Below are 17,577 nucleotides of genomic sequence, written 5' to 3'. Positions count from 1 at the left end.
TCTTAATTACATAGGGCTTAATTAGTCCCTGGTAATTGATGAGCCCACCTGACATCAATTCCCCCTATAAATGGTAGCCTCCTTCTTCCCTGAGTAGGGGAGATTGCTGCCATGTCCTGCCCACTCTCTGCTGCACACAGTGGGGTGTTGCTCCAGGACCCTTTGTGTAAGATCCCATGTCCAATAAACCATTGGTGCCTCTGTCGCTGTCTCCAAGCTCTTTCTTTGGTCTCGAGGCTGGGCAACTACAAGGCTCACAAGCCTGTGGGGTGCAGCCCAACAGTGTATTTTATATGTTTACAAATACTTGCACCATAAAGTGATTTAAGAAGACATTTTTTGAATTGCTTACTCACAGGTATCTCTTGGAAGTCCTTTGCTGTTCATGTTACTGCTGTCCAGAAATAGTATAATCTGTTATTTCAAACTTTGCTGCTACGTGGTAGGAAATGATCTCCTCGGTGGAAATGATCCATTTTAAGAGGAAACATTTACTAAAATAAAATTGAAAATAAACAAAACCAGATGTGATAACATTTATAGATTGGAGATTTATAAAATAAAATTTAAAACACGTTTGTGGTAGAAAACTTGAAAAATACTTTTTAAGACTCTGCAATCCCGTCACCTAGCCCGGTGCCATTGAATACGGCAGCACTAGCCACGTGTTGCCATGAGCACTTGAAATGTGAACATCTGAACTGAGATGTGCTATAGGTGTAATATACACCCTGTATTTTGAAGATTCAGTATCAAAAAAAAGTATAAAGTCTATCATTATACACTTAGGTGCTTGACATAGTTTGGACACATTAAACAAAATATATTATTAAAATTAATTTCACCTGTTTTTAATGCAGCTACTAAAAACCTTAAAATGACATACGTGACTCATGTTACATTTCTATTAGACAGCTAGGTCTAGAGAAAACACTGCTAATATTTTGGTGTATTTCATCCATTGTGTGTGTTTCTACAGTTGAGGAGTCCAGCTCCTGCTTCCAAACCCATGTGATTTTCCAGGCCTGACCCCAGGTAAGGCTCTCCCTGGCAGCCACACCGGGAAAGCTGCTCTCCATGCACTGGCCTCGGTGCACAGCCTGGGCAAAACAGTCTCTGGAGAGAGTCGCAGCCTAGTCTCAGGCTCCTTGACCAGTCAAGCCCTTCACATATTTACATCCCTATCCCTGGTGTCTTCATGCCTAGGTCTGTTTATCTGAGGGCTTGGGCAGAGGTCTTCCAGGTACCTCTGCTGAGACCTCTGTATAAAGGGAGGTGGGAGGACCTTGCCGTTTCTCCCCACTGGGACTCAGTACCCAGCACTTCTCCATTCTCGGTCCTCCCCCCAACCCGCTCCCAGGTCTGTCAAGCTGCCAGAGCCTCTTATTCAGAACCCCTTCAACACTGAGGTCACCCCACAGCAGCGCTGATCCACCTGGCCCTACACCAAGGTGTCGTTTCACGGAGAAAATGAAACAGGAGGGAATCAGCGCCTTCTCGGGTTTAGCCTCCTGCTTATACTATCACAGCAAGTGATTAAAGGCTTCACTGTTACTTTCATTTTGGCTCATTGTAGCTTCAATCAGCTATTCTGACACCTGACTGCTCTTTCTTCCAGCTCAACTGAGCTCCTGACTATTTCTTTTTTAAACAAAATGGGGATCTTACTGAAATACGATTTTCTATCTGTATCAGTCAGGGTTCTAACAGGGGACAAACAGCACTGTCAAATTAGGATAATTCAAGGAGGTTTTACTTATAAACGGGCTAACTAATAACAAAGATAAGGTTGGAGTATGGGACAACCACAAAGGACAGTCTAGAAACCCAGGGCTAACAGAGCAGAGCTGCTACTCTCCCTAAGTCTGACGGGATAAGGAGAGAGAGAGGTTCCCAGAACCACAAAAGAGAGCTGTGCAGAGTTGGGATGCATTGAAAGGAAGGAAACAGCCAGACTAAGGCCATGTCATAGGATGGAGTTGGGGGAATAAATACCTGACACCCCTCCCTTCCTTCCCTCTAACGCTGAGGTTCTCCATCAGCTGAAACCAATCAAAAGCCAGAGGACAGGGAACCCCTACGGCTGTGGTCCTCTGTCCGTGCAGAAAGCAGAGTGGAGAAGGGGGAAAGTGAATCTAGAAGCAAATTACTACCCGGCACCTTCCTCGTGTAGCGTTGCCCTAAGTCATAGCCTATTAACCTGATTTCCTTCCTAATGTAACCAGTGGCTAGTCCTAGTGCCTACACTGACTGCGTGGGCACAGTTTACAGGACACCCAACCCAAATACCTCAGTCCCATTTGGGTTTCTAGCCTGGGGTAGATTCAGAGGATACTGTTTGATGCTGTGTGTGTGTGTGTGTGCACACACACGCACACACATGCAAACATGCATGTGTTATAATCTCAGTCCCTCCCAGAACATGCTTCCTTCAATATTAGCTCTGGGTAGGACCCTACCGCTCCAGGGCCTACATGCCTATGGCTTTGCAGAGGTGACCCACTTCTGGTGGGCTGGTTCCCACCCACCCTAGAGTCTTCTTTCCTAACCTTCTCCCACACCTCTCACCCACCCACCCCACTCCACTACTGTTTCTCCTTGCTGGGCAACCACAAGTGACTGATGCCCTCCTAGACACCAGTAATCCACTAAGAGGGGGGTCTGGGAATGGTGAATCTCCCTGGGACAGCATGCAGAATGCCCCACTCTCTAACTGAATCTCCAATTGTCTAGTCCAAGTGTGCTGGGAAATTAGATAAAGAAACTACCAAGGCTAAACAATCCTGGAGCTGAGGTCCTGGGAAGGTGGCAGGGAGAGGACTGCACATGAGAAGACAGGGTTGACCTTCCTCTTTTATCATCTGTCTACAAAGCCAAGGGATGCTGAGTTGGGGCTGAGACCTGCCAGATGCCAGGCAAGGGGTTCCAGTGTCAGTGGGGAATCTGTGCTCAGGGACAAGGAAGCTCCTATTTGAAAAGTAAGCTGGAGCCCAAGAGAGGACTGTAGAAAACACTGAGAGAAGGTAATGCCACGGTGGGGATGTGGCGAGCAGAAGGGAGTCGTTTTATAGAACAGGAAACAATCTGTTGCAGGGATTATTATACCTCAGGAGGAAGAAGAGACAATTTAAGTTTTGGAGGAGAAGGCAATTTGAATGTAACCTGATGAGGGTGCCATCCGAAGGAGCATTCATTCTGTGCTTGTCAAGGCCCTGAAAATGCAGGAGGACCCACAGCCACCAGGGCAAGCCCAAGGGGCAAAGAAGCCTTTCTGGCTGGGAGGGAGGTGAGCCAGCAGCAGTGATGTCCTCCCAGCACAAAGGAGGCACATTGATGCCAGCCTGGTCGTCAGTGTCTGCCCAGTCATCTGACGTCCACATCAGATGCAGCTTTACATGCCTTCATTCATCCCCTCATTCATTCACTGGTCCAACAAACATTTAATGGAGCTCTGTGCTGGGTGAAGTGCCAGGCACAGAGAGACATGAAAGAAAAACAAGTCAGTGTTTCCACCACCAGGGAGCTAAGAGTGTTGTGGAGGAGACACATTTCCAAGTTTCCAATGCAGTGAGGGGCTGTGATGGGAAGGAAGGAAGTTTTAAGGATTAGGGAGGAGTGAGGAGGACTTCACTTAGAAGTGAAGGGCTGTGGGAAGGAGGAGGAGAATAAGAGTTTGTCAGGCAGGTTAGGGTTAACAAGTATTTCTTGACCTCCTCCCAATAAAAATGGAATGCAGGGGCTTCCCTGGTGGCGCAGTGGTTGAGAGTCCACCTGCTGATGCAGGGGACACGGGTTCGTGCCCCAGTCCGGGAAGATCCCACATGCTCCGGAGCGGCTGGGCCCGTGAGCCATGGCTGCTGAGCCTGCATGTCCGGAGCCTGTGCTCCGCAACGGGAGAGGCCACAACAGTGACAGGCCTGTGTACTGAAAAAAAAAAAAAAAAAATGGAATGCAAAAAAAGCAAACACAAAACCAAGACAAAACAGTGGAATGCATAATTCATAAGGATGTACTAATCTTTCTTGTGAATCCTGTGACAGAGTTTTTCTCTTGGGTTTAAGGTGGCATCTGCACGTTAGGTTTTCCATGGCTAAGGATGAGGGACCCTGGAATCCCTTTGTGTTCCCAAGTCCTCCAGGGGCTGGCCCTTGGTCAGCTGCTGAAGAGTATACAGATCTGAGGAATTGCTAATGGTGGAAAGCTGTGAAAAGATCCCTGGGTAAGGATTCCAGGTTTCCAAGTCAGAGAGATTGAGAACTGCCAACGGCAGCTCACGGCCTTTAAGATGCTCCTGGGTGAGAACCTGAGAGGCTGATCCCGCTGAGCCCCCAGGCTTGAGGGACCTCAGATAGAAGGCTTTTTCTTCTGTCCCCCTTGTCCAGCCTCACCCTCCAGTTTACACTCAGCTTTGTCTCCTGCACTTGGGAAGTCTGCTCCCCTTAGAATGGGGCTCAGCACATATCCCATTCCCAACTCCTCCATCCTGTCGTAGATTTCTGGCACAATACCTTCTCCTACGGCAGACCTAACAGGGCTCCAGTTTCCGCTTCTGCTAAACCCAGGGGAGTCTGGACACAGTAGAAACGATAGCCTCTAAAAAGCACTCACTTTTTCTAACTTACCTTACTGTTCTCTTCCCCACAGGACTGGACCCTCTGGCCTTCCCACTGTCAATCACTACTGGCCCTTTGAGAGCCTGCCATCTTGGAACCCACTCTCCCAGCCACAGGCTTAAGGTAACCAATAACCTCCAGCAGAAAGAACATAAAATTACAACATGCACATAGATCCTGTCTCGATGAGAGTGAGCAGAAATGACGCCCAGTCTCCCATCTCCAAGCAGCCCAAACTGAGTGTGTACCACACACGGGCTGATAGCCTGAGAGCTGCAGCCAAACCGAGAACTTGAAAGAGGCTCTTTAAGAAGCCAAAGCAACGGCAAGGAGAAGTCTGATGAGTCCACCAAGGGCTCATCTACGTATCACCAAACAACTGTCTATGTCTTGTTCTCCTCTGTGTTCCCTGGATGGTTCCTGTTTTCCACATGCAAGACACTTAGTACTTATTTGTTGGATGAACGAATGAATACGTGAATACTTAGATGGGTTTGTCTCAAACTGTCTGAGGTTTTGACTCCTCTGATGAGATATTTTGGGGTCATAAAGACCCAGGCATTGAATATTTCAGTACATAGGAAAACATCTGGAACTCACATATTTCCTTGTCATTTGCACCCTAGGAAACTATGCATTACTGGGCAGAAGCAAGAAAAAAATCTCTGGTGCTTGTTGATAATCATGAGGGAAAGAAGAAATTGTGGTGTGTATGTCTGTGTGTGTGTGTAGCTGAGGATAGGGAAGAAGAGAAATCATTAAAAAATGGAATATGTGAAGTTTTAAATATTTTTCTTTATGAGGACTTCCCTGATCAGCTCCCTTAAAGAGGACCCCATCCCTTGCCATTCACATCATCCATCAATCAGTCTTCAGGGCTCTGCTCTGAGGTTGTAGTTGGTGTCCAACTACAAGAGGTTGGTGTCCACTTTCCCAGCTCTGGGGCCTCCCAAGCAGATGTCAGGGCCTTGTGCAGGAATGATGACAGCATCTAACTCCGTGGCTCTCTCACTGCAAGGAAGACCATCCTAACTGTCCACCAGATGCCTGCTGTCCCCTCTTAGGGATGATGATGTGTTGGGTAATTCTATAATTAGGTCTAGACCCGCTGCAGAAAAGGTAGAAGCCCTGTCTTGGGTCGTGGCTCAGTACCAGCCAATGGAGTAGTGGATTCCGCTTCCATCCTAAGGGGTCAAGGGTGCTGGAGAAGGAAGTAGGCAGCTAGAGCTGAATAACAAAGGTTAGAGGGGAAGAGATTGTTCCCCGTGATCCCAGTGGCTTGGATTGGGTCTGGGTAGCAGCTTAGGTGTGGTGAATGCCAGGCAAACCTGCCAGCTCCACAGAGACAGGGCTTTTGCCTCCCAGCTGATGCACAAGCAGGGGAAGCCAGGGCTGCCGCAGGAAATGGGGTGTTCCTGGGGTGCAGCCACCAGTGTGGTTCGGGGGCCTCACAGTCATGCTGCCTGGGAGAGGAGGGCTCAGGGAGCAGGCAGGAGGGCCGTGGCTAACGGGCTGAGAACTGGCCACATTTGAGAAGTCTCTTCCTCCCCCCGAAATCGCAAACTTTCCCTAAACACTGACATGAAGCTGTTTATATTTCCTAGGCAAAGATGAAATCTCTCACTGACCAGATTTGAAGACAAACAGATTGTAAACTTTCTTTCTCTTCATGTGGTATTGGGGTGGGAGGCCAGAGAGACATTCATAGAAACACACACAGACTGACACAGCCATGATGAATTAGTTTTTCTATGAAGTATTTGACCACACACATGAAATTAATTGGAAATCAGCAGTGAGCCCTAATATCGGTTTATACCCAAGTGAAAAAAAGTCAGACTAAGTTTCTGTTTTTCTGACATTTTAAATAGCATGAAATAAAAATCCAACAATGACAGACAGCAAACGCTTTGTTTCTTTTATCTGGGGGGTGGGGAGTGAGGAATAAAAATATATCTCCTACCCTTGTCAGTTAATAGATTTTAGTGGAATTGCCAGGCCAGAGAGTATCCTATTACACTGAAAAAACCAGATTGGGTTTCCACGTTATTACTAGCTCTGGGATCACCTTCACGGTTTGACTGATGTTTTCTTTTTTTTTTTTTTCCTTTTTCTTTAATTAAAATGAAAGTCCTTTGTTCACAATCTCTCTAAACTTTTAGAATAATCTAATTGTTCTTAAGTCACATGGTTCCTGTGCAGACACACGAAGGGCACTTCTAAAACCATAATCCTAGGCTATAAAAAAAATCTAGGGTGAATGATCAAAGGTGAACTGCCCATTTACAACCCCTCTTTCAAGGCCCCTTCCCATCTTCCTGACAGTTTTATAGAAGTGTTTCTCTGTTGCTGCAACCCAGATCAAAGATTTGGATGCGAGGTTCTCCCCACCCCCGACCTGGCACGGAAGGAAGGGATTACCCCAGAAATTAAAAACCTCAGAGAAGTGGGCTTACCCACCTCCCTGGGGGGCGGGGGAGAGCCCTGGAGCCTTTTCTTGGTGATAGGAACAGAGCCAAATGGAAGCAGGGGTGCCCTCTCTCTGTTCTTGCAGCGGAGGAGATAAACCTACTGGGTCATCCAGCCTTCAAAGAGAAATTTTCTGATCTTTGTAGCATAGTTTTAGTTAATATCTACAAGTTGCTAGAATCATGTTTATTTATTGGCCAATGACCTTCTTTTTCCTCCCACCCATGTTAAACCCAAGCAACAATCCCCTCCCAGGGCACTGGAAGCTCCCCCGAAACCCTGAGTCCGGGCCGCAGTAAGCAGAGAGGGAGGTGGGAAGAAGCTGCAGGGCTTCATTGTTTTACTCCACAGCTTCATCCGTTTGGTGCTTTGTTTTCAATACTACCCGCTACCTTTTCCTGGTCACACCTGGATCTACTTTAGATTTTAATGGTCAAGATAAATTTCCTGAGAATGCTACTTTGAGGGCTGGACCTGCCTCCATCCCTGGGGACTCAGTGCCTAATCCTGTAAAGAGACACCAAGATCAGGAACAGGAGTGCCATGAAGCTCTTCTTCTTCTGGGAAGCACCAGGCCCACTTCCCCCACTTCTGTTCAGCCCTGACCCTGCATACCAGGGTTTGATTAGGGCAGACCCTCATGGCAGGGGTGTTGACAGGGGTGGAACACGCAGATTCCCAAAATTATGTAATTTTTTTGTTTAAAGGGACTTGAGAGATCATCTAAGACCCCACCCCCCACCCCTGTGGTATAGGGGAACCCTACAGAGAAGGAGGACAAGCCTGGTTCACCCAGAGTCACCCATCCAAGCCAGATCCTGAAGCCAGATCTCCTGACTCAGGCCTCTGCTACCTTAGAGCTCAACATAGGATGCCCCCGAAAGAACTTAAACTCCTGGAGTATTTGGTCCCTTGGGGACGGCTAGTTTGACTGGCTGTTCAGGGTTTAATGACAATGGGTATAGAGAATTGCTTTGGGAGATTGGTAATTGCTTTGGGAGATTGGTAATCCAGGCATATTCTCCAAAACTGCCACTTCTAGGGGGGACATTCAAGCCCCGAGGACCCTCTGCATTCTGGGTGGGTCAGTTTCTCCATCCCCAGTTCCCTAGTCCCAGTAATTGCCCCTGCTCTGGCCAGATCCTTCTACTCACTGTTCCTGCTTCCTCTCCTTGCATAGTCCCCTTTGTCCTGCCCGGAATGCGTCCTGCTCTCATCTTCATTTAAGCAATTCCTACCCACGCTTTAAAGCCCATTTCAAGTTCCAGCTTGTCTTCCTCCTGGAGTAGTACTTGTTATCTACTCCAGACCTTTGCCACTCAACGTGTGGCCACAGACCTGCAATACCAGCCCCACCACAGAACTGCTTAGTCAGAGCCCGCATTTTAACAAGGAACCCTGGTGATTGGTATGTACAGTCAAGTGTGAGACTCACTGCTCTTGGAGAGTGTTCCAAGTGTAGTCCGAGGACCAGGACCATCAGCATCACCTGAGAATTTGTTAGACGTGCAAATTCTTGAGCCCCACCCAGGCCTACAATCAGAAACTCTGGGGGTGGTACCCAACAATCTGTGCTTTGACCAGCCCTCCACAGGATTCTGATGCATGCTAAAGTTCAAGAAACCATACACAGTCCTTATCTTACCCAGGGACCTCACAGGCATATGATCATGGTTTAAGGCTCCATATTGCTGTCTTGAAATTCCTGACTTTATCTTTGAACTTGTGTTTTGCAAGTGAAGTCTGATGAGACATTGGAGCCCGCACATGAACAGAGGAGATGCCCACCACCATTCCTTGCTCCTCCATTTGCATAGAGCATTCACAAAGCCCATGAGTGCAGAATGCCAGTGGATCCATAATGCATGGAGTTCAGCCAGAACTCAAAGTGAGTACAAGGTAAGTGTGTTATATCTATGACTGAGTCAGTGGGCTGATGACAGATCTGAGAAGCTACATTCTCCCTTAGAACTAGAACTTGCTTTGTACACTGAGGAAGGTAATTTAAGAAACACAAATGACCGTGGAACCCTATCATATCCTTTCTTACTCAAGTTACTTCCCTCCAGCCAATCACTTATGCCGAATACTGTGACACAGAAGGAAAGGGAAAGCAAGGACAACCCATAGTTCCTCTTCCTTTCCATCCTTTCTTTCTCATCAATAAGCCAAAGGTAAAGAGTGTTGGTCGAATGTATGAATGTCAAAAGGTTAAATAAAAACAGCTGAGTCTGTTTTTGCAACATTTCCTCTGTTCTGGTAAGATAGAATAAATATACACATACAAACTGCAAAATGTGAATTGCGTAATTTTGGTGGTTCCAAACGCTAGTTAAATGCTCTTATATTGCATTACATAATATAAAGATGAAAGGTAAAATTCATGTTAATAATTGAAAAAGAATTTTAATTAGAACAACATAAAATAAAAAACACCACAGCAAGTCAAGAGAGACTGCAGAAGAAAGGGAAAAGTTTTATATTTTAGGACCTTTAACGGCACTTTTTTCCTGCTTTTTGAACAAGGGCCTCCACATTTTAATTTTGCACTGGGGTTAGTAAATTATGCAGCCATTTCTGTCCTATCTTGTCCAGTATTCAAACGAGAACACTTCTGAGAATGACATGGAATGCTATTAATAATTCCCTCAGGCCACAGGTACAACTGGGCCTATCCTAAGCAGCCTAGGACATATGGTCATCCTAAATTTAAAAGTCCATAATGGTGAAGGAGGAAGCAACATAGCAGTAAAGGCATTCTGCTTTATTCCTGTCAATTGTAGGAAACTTTACAAAATTACATTTTCTAAATGTGCATTGTGTTAACTAGCAGGCTAACTCTAGATGTTTTAACAGACCATACGATGGGCTTGGAAATGGATGATGCCTGCTCTTTCCCTGTTCCGCACATAGTCAGAAGAATCTTCTTGGTTATTTATCTTTAGCTTCCCCACCCTCGAAGCCTCAACTTTTCGTGTGCTTTTGCTTTCCTCTGACATTCTTAAAAGTTTGTGGCATTCTGTACACATCCTTGATTTTGTGCCCCTCCTCCCACCTTTGTGTGTGTGCCCTCTTAAAATGGGGGCTCATCAGCAGAAATACTGTTTTCTTTAGACATTTTTTTTCTTCCTCATCAGGATCATTCACAATTTTAGGCTCTGAATTTTATTTTTAGAACCATCCTTTTTTTAGCCATACTCCCTTTCAGAGATTCTCACCATGAGATCATCCATTTTGAACTCTTTGAAGTCTGCTTTCTTCAAGTCTGTAAGTCTGAAGATACATATCTGACTTGTCCTGCTTGAATGGGATGGGTACTCTCTTCGAAACCCTCATGAGTTTCACCTCACTAACAGTTCTTTGCTGGCAGAATCCAGTCTGGACTATGAGTACCCCTTTGCTGTCACCTGTTCCTTTCAAGTGATGAGATTTTCAATCAAGCGGCTTAAGAATTTACTAAATATCCTGCTTTTCAAAAAAGTAGGGGACTTACAGACTTCCACTACATGTCTATTTAAAAAGTCAGCATAGGGCTTCCCTGGTGGCACAGTGGTTGAGAGTCCGCCTGCCGACGCAGGGGACATGGGTTCGTGCCCCGGTCTGGGAAGATCCCACATGCCGCGGAGCGGCTGGGCCCGTGAGCCATGGCCGCTGAGGCTGCGCGTCCGGAGCCTGTGCTCCGCAACGGGAGAGGCCACAACAGTGAGAGGCCCGCGTACAGCAAATAAATAAAAAAAAAAAAAGTCATCATTTGTCATTGTGTTTTGTCTATAGTTTTCAAAAAATATCTGCAACAGTATCTCCCATCCAATTTTATCTTCTTACTATGTGACTATGACATTTCTCCCCTCAATAGGTGGGATCTGTATTCCCATCTCTTAAACAGAGCAATCTTGTGACTGTGGCAGAAGGAATGCTATGTGACTTCAAGGCTAGATCATAATGTGTGATACAGCTTCTACCTGGTTCTCTCTAGGGACACTCATTCCTGTAACCCAGCAGCCACCCTGTGCGGAAGGCCAAACGAGGTCGGGGGAGAAACCACATGGAGAAATCACATGTAGGTGTTTGGAAGACAGCCCGGGTGAGGTCCCAGCCAATAACCAGCAACAATGGCCAGACTTATGAGTGGAGAAGCCTCCCAAATCAGATGATTACAGCCTCCCAGACTTCACATCTTCCCAACTGAGGTCCTAGAGACTGTGAGACAAAGACAAGCCATCTCTGCTTTGTCCTGTCCTAATTCCTGATCCACAGAAACTGTGAGAGAGAATACATGATGGTTTTGAAAGCCACTGAATCTTGGGAGATGATTTGTAATGCAGCAATGGAGAACTCATGCAATAAGTTAAAAACACATTAACTAAGAAACAAAAATTAAGACTAATTAAGAATGCATCAGACTTCCTTGGTGGCACAGTGGTTAAGAATCCGCCTGCCAGTGCAGGGGACACGGGTTTGAGCCCTGGTCCGGGAAGATCCCACATGCCGTGGAGCAACTAAGCCCGTGCGCCACAACTACTGAGTCAGCGCTCTAGAGCCCGTGAGCCACAACTACTGAGCCCATGTGCCACAACTACTGAAGCCTGTGCGCCCAGAGCCTGTGCTCCGCAACAAGAGAAGCCACCACAATGAGAAGGCTGTGCACCGCAACAAAGAGTAGCCCCTATTCACCGCAACTAGAGAAAGCCCGCGCGCAGCAACAAAGACCCAATGCAGCCATAAATAAATAAATAAATAAATAAATTTATTTTTCTTTTAAAAAGAATGCATCAACTCTACCCATTCTTCTGATTGCTACTTGGTTTTACTGCCATTCCAAAAAGCTATCCCTGTAATTTAAATTCCACTCCACCAGGTGGAAGTGAAGCCATGATTGTACTAATCCCCAGTCACTGGGCAGAGATTGTACTCCCTTTTCTATTTTAAAAAAATTTTTTGGCCACAGCTGTGCGGCTTGTGGGATCTTAGTTCCCAGATCAGGGACTGAACCCGCATCCTCGGCAGTGAAAGCACAGAGTCCTAACCACTGGACAACCAGGGAATTCCCTGTACTCCCTTTTATAAATTATACTTTTGTATGACATTTAATCTTAGTTATTAAAGCAGTTAGATCATCCCTGCTTAGTATACTGTGTGAATTGAAGAAAGAGCAAATTAAAACATTTCTCACATACTTCTCTAGCTGATTAACATAACACACAATTCTAATTTCAGACCCCCTGCTGGAAAATATTCCCTCCTAATTTAATTTATTGAGTCAGAGATCATTTGGTTGCAATGAACAGAACCCATTCAAACTGGCTTAAGCAAAAAAGAAAAGTGATTAGAAATAGAGGGATCTGGTGGAACCCAAAGACAGGAAGTGAGGCCAGGCTTCATAAAGAATGATGCCAGAAATGGCAAAACTGATGATAGCCAGCCTGGCTTGTCTCTCCGAATCTCTTTCGAGCTGTATTGTCTATTTTTTAAAAATTAATTAATTAATTAATTTTTGGCTGCGCTGGGTCTTTGTTGCTGCACGTGGGCTTTCTCTAGTTGCGGTGAGCGGGGGCTACTCTTCATTGCGGTGCATGGGCTTCTCATTGCGGTGCTTCTCCTGTTGCAGAGCACAGGCTCTGGGCGCGTGGGCTTCAGTAGTTGTGGCACGCAGGCTCAGTAGTTGTGGCTCACGGGCTCTAGAGCACAGGCTCAGTAGTTGTGGTGCACGGGCTTGCTCCACGGCACGTGGGATCTTCCCGGAGCAGGGCTCAAACCTGTGTCCCCTGGATTGACAGGCGGATTCTTAACCACTGCGCCACCAGGGTAGTTCCTCTACTGTCTCTTATATCTGAATCTTTAGGGCACATTCCTCATCTCTCTCTCTCCTCCTCCCTCCACGTGCCGCCGACCACTTCCAGGGAGCAGTTTAACATATGGTTATGGACACTCTGAAGTCAAAATGCCTAGATTCAAATACTAGCTCCACTAATGTCATGGACAAATCAATAGTGCTTTAAATCACGGAGCAGAGCTAATTAGTTAGTGGTCCTCCCTGGGAGATGAGATGGCTGCATCTGCCCGCAAAGTGCTAAGCCTGTCTCCAAACTGGGATGAGCTGACCTTTTCCCTGGGCTTGCTTATTCTTTTATTGGTGATTCTTTCTGTAAAGTCTCAGAAACCTTACAATGGCTGATATTCTCATTGTTTTAGGGTGTTACCATTAGACTTTCTTTCTTAGTTTCTGAGCCTTGTGCATTCTTAAGGATCTTTTCAGAGAAAATAAGAGGTTTTTAGGGGGAAATGACCCATGACTGATCATTAGCTCTGTGAAATGAAAAACTTGAAAGGAGGTATAATGTTCCCATCAACTATAAATGAGAAGATTGCTCACAACTTATGGTCCATATTCCCTGTATCCAATGTCTCCATTTCCTCCCCTCTGAGTCAGCCTTTAATGAATTGATTGCTTCCCCCATTTTTTTCTTCATGGAAATTGCTCTCTATGCAAGGTTGTCAGACTTATTTGCAGTTTGGGCCAAAGAAGCAATCTCTTTCACTCACTCCCTCCACTTCCACTAGAAGTAGACAAAACTATCTTAATCCAATCTAATAAAGCTTAGAAGAAAACAAGATGTGTGGCCTGTTATTAAATTATTGCTATACTTAATAAACTGTAGATGTCAGAAATAATACATATAAATGCTCCAGGGCATGTGGAGACAATTAACACAATTTACTCCATTAATAATTATAGGGCCGTTTGTGTTCAATTCTGATACCCACAAGAAGTATTATACATTTTGCTGAACTTCCCTGACCAGCTCCTCCAAAGAGACCACCCACTTCTCTTCAGCCTATCACTCTAATTCCATATTTTGTGTAGTACTTACTAGTCTCTGATATTTTTATAGTTCTGGTTTATAGTTTTTTACTTATTTTTTACATTATCTATGAATGTAATGTGGATCAGAGCACTTTCCTGTGTCTCTCTCACCACTCTATTCTCAATGCCTAGAACAAAGCCTAGTATATAGAGGCACCTAATAAATATTTGCTGCATTAATGTGCCCCCGAGTGCCCAGAGCCTCCCAGCCTCACTATCAGCTCCTAAAGAGTGTATCATCTCGCATCCTGGACCCTCCTTGGCATGGAACTCTGTTGTCTCTCCATAATCCATGATAGTTGTAGCTGTAGCTATTGCTGCTGCTGGCAATGGTGAGGGTGGCTAGGGGATCAGTTTGCTAGGGAAAAGGAGATGTAACCTCTGGAGACATTCCACGGGCTCGCCCCATTTTCAGAAGGCATTTGTTTCCCTTGGGCAAACTCTGAAAGAGTCAAGTTTCGCTACAAACTTAGTGTCTAATTAGAACCCAGTCAGGCACATAGAGCACAAATTCATGCAGCAGCCCGTGAGGTGCACTGAACTCCAGAAAGCACCCAGAAACCAGGCCTAGTGTGTGCTCAGCAATCGGAAGTATAGTTCTAGCAGCACAGGGTACAAAATGGAACCAGATCCTCCTCAAAAACCTCCATATTCCTGAATCCAGTCTTGAGAGCTTAGTCATCTGTGACCTCAACGCCCTTCTACTTGCATCATGTCCAAGGCACACCAAGTCCTCTGCAAACCCTCTTGCTTTGGCCGTTGCGCACCCCTCAAGCACTTACAAATTCCTGTTGCAAGTCAGTTACTTATTTACATTTGTCATCATTCCTTCCGGTCAGAGACCATGTCTTGTTATTTTCCTCCCCCTTCCCCAGCATGATGACTTTTTATTTTATTTTATTTTATTTATGGTTTTTTTTTTTGTGGTTCGGCCCACTCACTGCTGTGGCCTCTCCCACTGCAGAGCACAGGCTCCGGACGCGCAGGACCAGCAGCCATGGCTCACGGGCCCAGTCGCTCCGCGGCATGTGGGATCCTCCCGGACCGGGGCACAAACCCGCGTCCCCTGAATCGGCAGGCGGATTCCCAACCACTTCGCCACCGGGGAAGCCCCTATTTTATTTTATTTTTAACTAAATTTCAGACTTTATTCAGATTTCACAAGTTCTTCCACTAGTGTCCTTTTTCTCTTCCAGAATCTGAGACAGGAAACCACATTGTGTTTGGTCCTTATGTCTCCTTACTCTCCTCTGGTCTATGATAGTTTCCCACTTTGCTTTTTTTTTCATGATGCTGACAGTTTTGAGTACTGGTTAGGTGTTTTGTAGTGTGTCCCTCCGTTTTTTTTTTCTTATGAGGAATAATGTAACTTTAAAATTGAGTGATTTGTCTAAGGCCAAAGAACAAGGTTTTTTTTTTTTAATTAGAGTATAATCGCTTTACAATGTTGTGTTAGTGTCTGCTGTACAATGAAGTGAATCAGCCATACATATACCTATATCCCCTCCCTCCCACCCCCACCATCCCACCCAACTAGGTCATCACAGAGCACCGAGCTGAGCTCCCTGTGCTATACAGCACGTTCCCACTAGTTATCTATTTTACACATGGTAGTGTATATATGTCAATCCTAATCTCCCAATTCATCCCACCCTCCCTACCCCCACCCCATGTCCACCCCATCCATTCTCTACGTCTGCGTCTCTATTCCTGCCCTGCAAATGGGTTCAGCTGTACCATTTTTCTAGAGTCCACATGTATGCGTTAATATACAATATCTGTTTTTCTCTTTCTGCCTTACTTCACTCTGTATGACAGACTCTAGGTCCATCCACATCTCTACAAATGACCCCATTTCGTTCCTTTTTATGGCTGAGTAATATTCTATTGTATATATGTGCCACATCTTCTTTATTCATTCATCTGCCGATGGACATTTAGGCTGCTTCCATGTCCTGGCTATTGTAAACAATGCTGCAATGAACTTTGGGGTACATGTGTCTTTTGAAATGACCCACCTCCTAGAGTAATGAAAATAAAAACAAAAAAAACCAAATGGGACCTAATTAAAGTTAAAAGCTTTTGCACAGCAAAGGAAACCATAAACAAGATGAAAAGACAACCCTCAGAAAGGGAGAAAATATTTGCAAATGAAGCAACTGACAAAGGATTATCTCCAAAATATACAAGCAGCTCATGCAGCTCAATATCAAAAAACAAACAACCCAATCAAAACATGGGCGGAAGACCTAAATAGACATTTCTCCAGAGAAGACATACAGATGGCCAAGAGGCACATGAAAAGATGCTCGACATCACTAATTATTAGAGATATGCAAATCAAAACTACCATGAGGTATCACCTCACACTGGTCAGAATGGCCATCATCAAAAAATCTACAAGCATTAGATGACTTTTAATAATTTAAAAAACATATTATCAGCCTAATTTTTATGTCTTCCTAAGCAACAGTGCTAATCTAGAGAAAGACTAGGGCTCATACGTAAATATAAAATGTAATGGAGAAATTTAGGGGATGGTAAAACAGTGCATTTTTATCCTTAGTTCCTGGTTGTTTGGCAACTCCCATATCAAAGGCCAAGCCTGGGGGCCTCACCTCCTAACTCCTTCCACAGCATAGAGAAGAGCCCTACTTTCATCATGATGGCCAGGCTATGAAGGTGCTGCCCTATGGAAGTTGGAGGATATGATATAAGATGAAGTGGTGGGGGTCCTCCCCCTCCTGCTCCAGGGGGCAGTTGGAGAAGGAAAAGAGATGAAAATTGTGGAAGGAATTAATCAGGTTGGAAGTTTATAGTTTACCTTATCCCCCAAGTTTGAATCCAGGCAGGTGGAGATGCTAGATGGCTTTGGGGGAAAGCCAAAAGCAAAGATTTTTTATGAGCCTTTCATTCCATGGTGGTCCCCTGTGAGGGAATCAGCTTGTTCCCCATACTAACAGGAAGAAGTCGCATTAAGAGCTGAAAAGTTCAAACAATGGCCAGCATTAGTGCTTTCAGGCCTGACTCCAGGCTTAGGAGCCATGGAAGGGCCCCTAAGTCCCCATATGCCCCTTGGAAAATAGAGATGGTAGCAGCTGAGGTACAAGTGAGTGGGCCCGACAGGGGTCTCCGGGAAAGGGACAGAGTGAGCCCACATCAAAGGCCTCAGGGCAGATGGGGAAAGTGGCTGAGACTCAGAGGGTGTGAGCCAGCAGGGTACCCTGGGCCCTGACTGAACCACAAGGTCTCTGTGGAAGCCAGAAACTCGTCAGACACCTGGCTGGCAATAGGAACCCACAGGACCTAGAGGCCAGCACATGACAAGCAAGAGCTCCAGGGCCACTGCCACCACCTTTGGGTGGGACGGGGGGAGCAGAAAGACATCAGAACTTCTAAGCATTTAGCCCCATGAGCCTCTCAAAACTGGAACAGACTGAGCTACTCTTGATTGGCAAGTTACCATTATCTTTACTCCCTTTACTATACAACAGGGACAGGATTCATGAGAAAGATTAGATCAGTCATGGAAAAAATCCTGCATTTCCTCTTCATGTCTGAGTGGTGTGTACAGACTTGCAACTGTACTACATATATTTATCGAGTATTTGCTCTCTATCTGAAGCTTCA

General features: G+C 45.5%; 1 long non-coding RNA gene across 6 annotated transcripts in view; it reads right to left on the bottom strand.

Annotated features, from left to right (window-relative positions):
- The window catches only part of LOC117196202 (uncharacterized), a 128,389-nt gene that overhangs the window by 67,942 nt on the left and 42,870 nt on the right, over positions 1-17,577 (bottom strand). For all 6 annotated transcript variants that reach the window (XR_007477339.1, XR_007477341.1, XR_007477338.1 and 3 more), the window contains one exon: positions 357-494. This is a non-coding gene — a long non-coding RNA (uncharacterized LOC117196202). The remainder of the gene's footprint in view (positions 1-356; positions 495-17,577) is intronic.

Source organism: Orcinus orca, chromosome 5 (assembly GCF_937001465.1).
Source record: "Orcinus orca chromosome 5, mOrcOrc1.1, whole genome shotgun sequence".
Classification (NCBI taxonomy): domain Eukaryota; kingdom Metazoa; phylum Chordata; class Mammalia; order Artiodactyla; family Delphinidae; genus Orcinus; species Orcinus orca.
The sequence above is the reverse complement of the archived record's forward strand: the minus strand, read 5'-3'. Positions and strand labels throughout refer to the sequence as shown.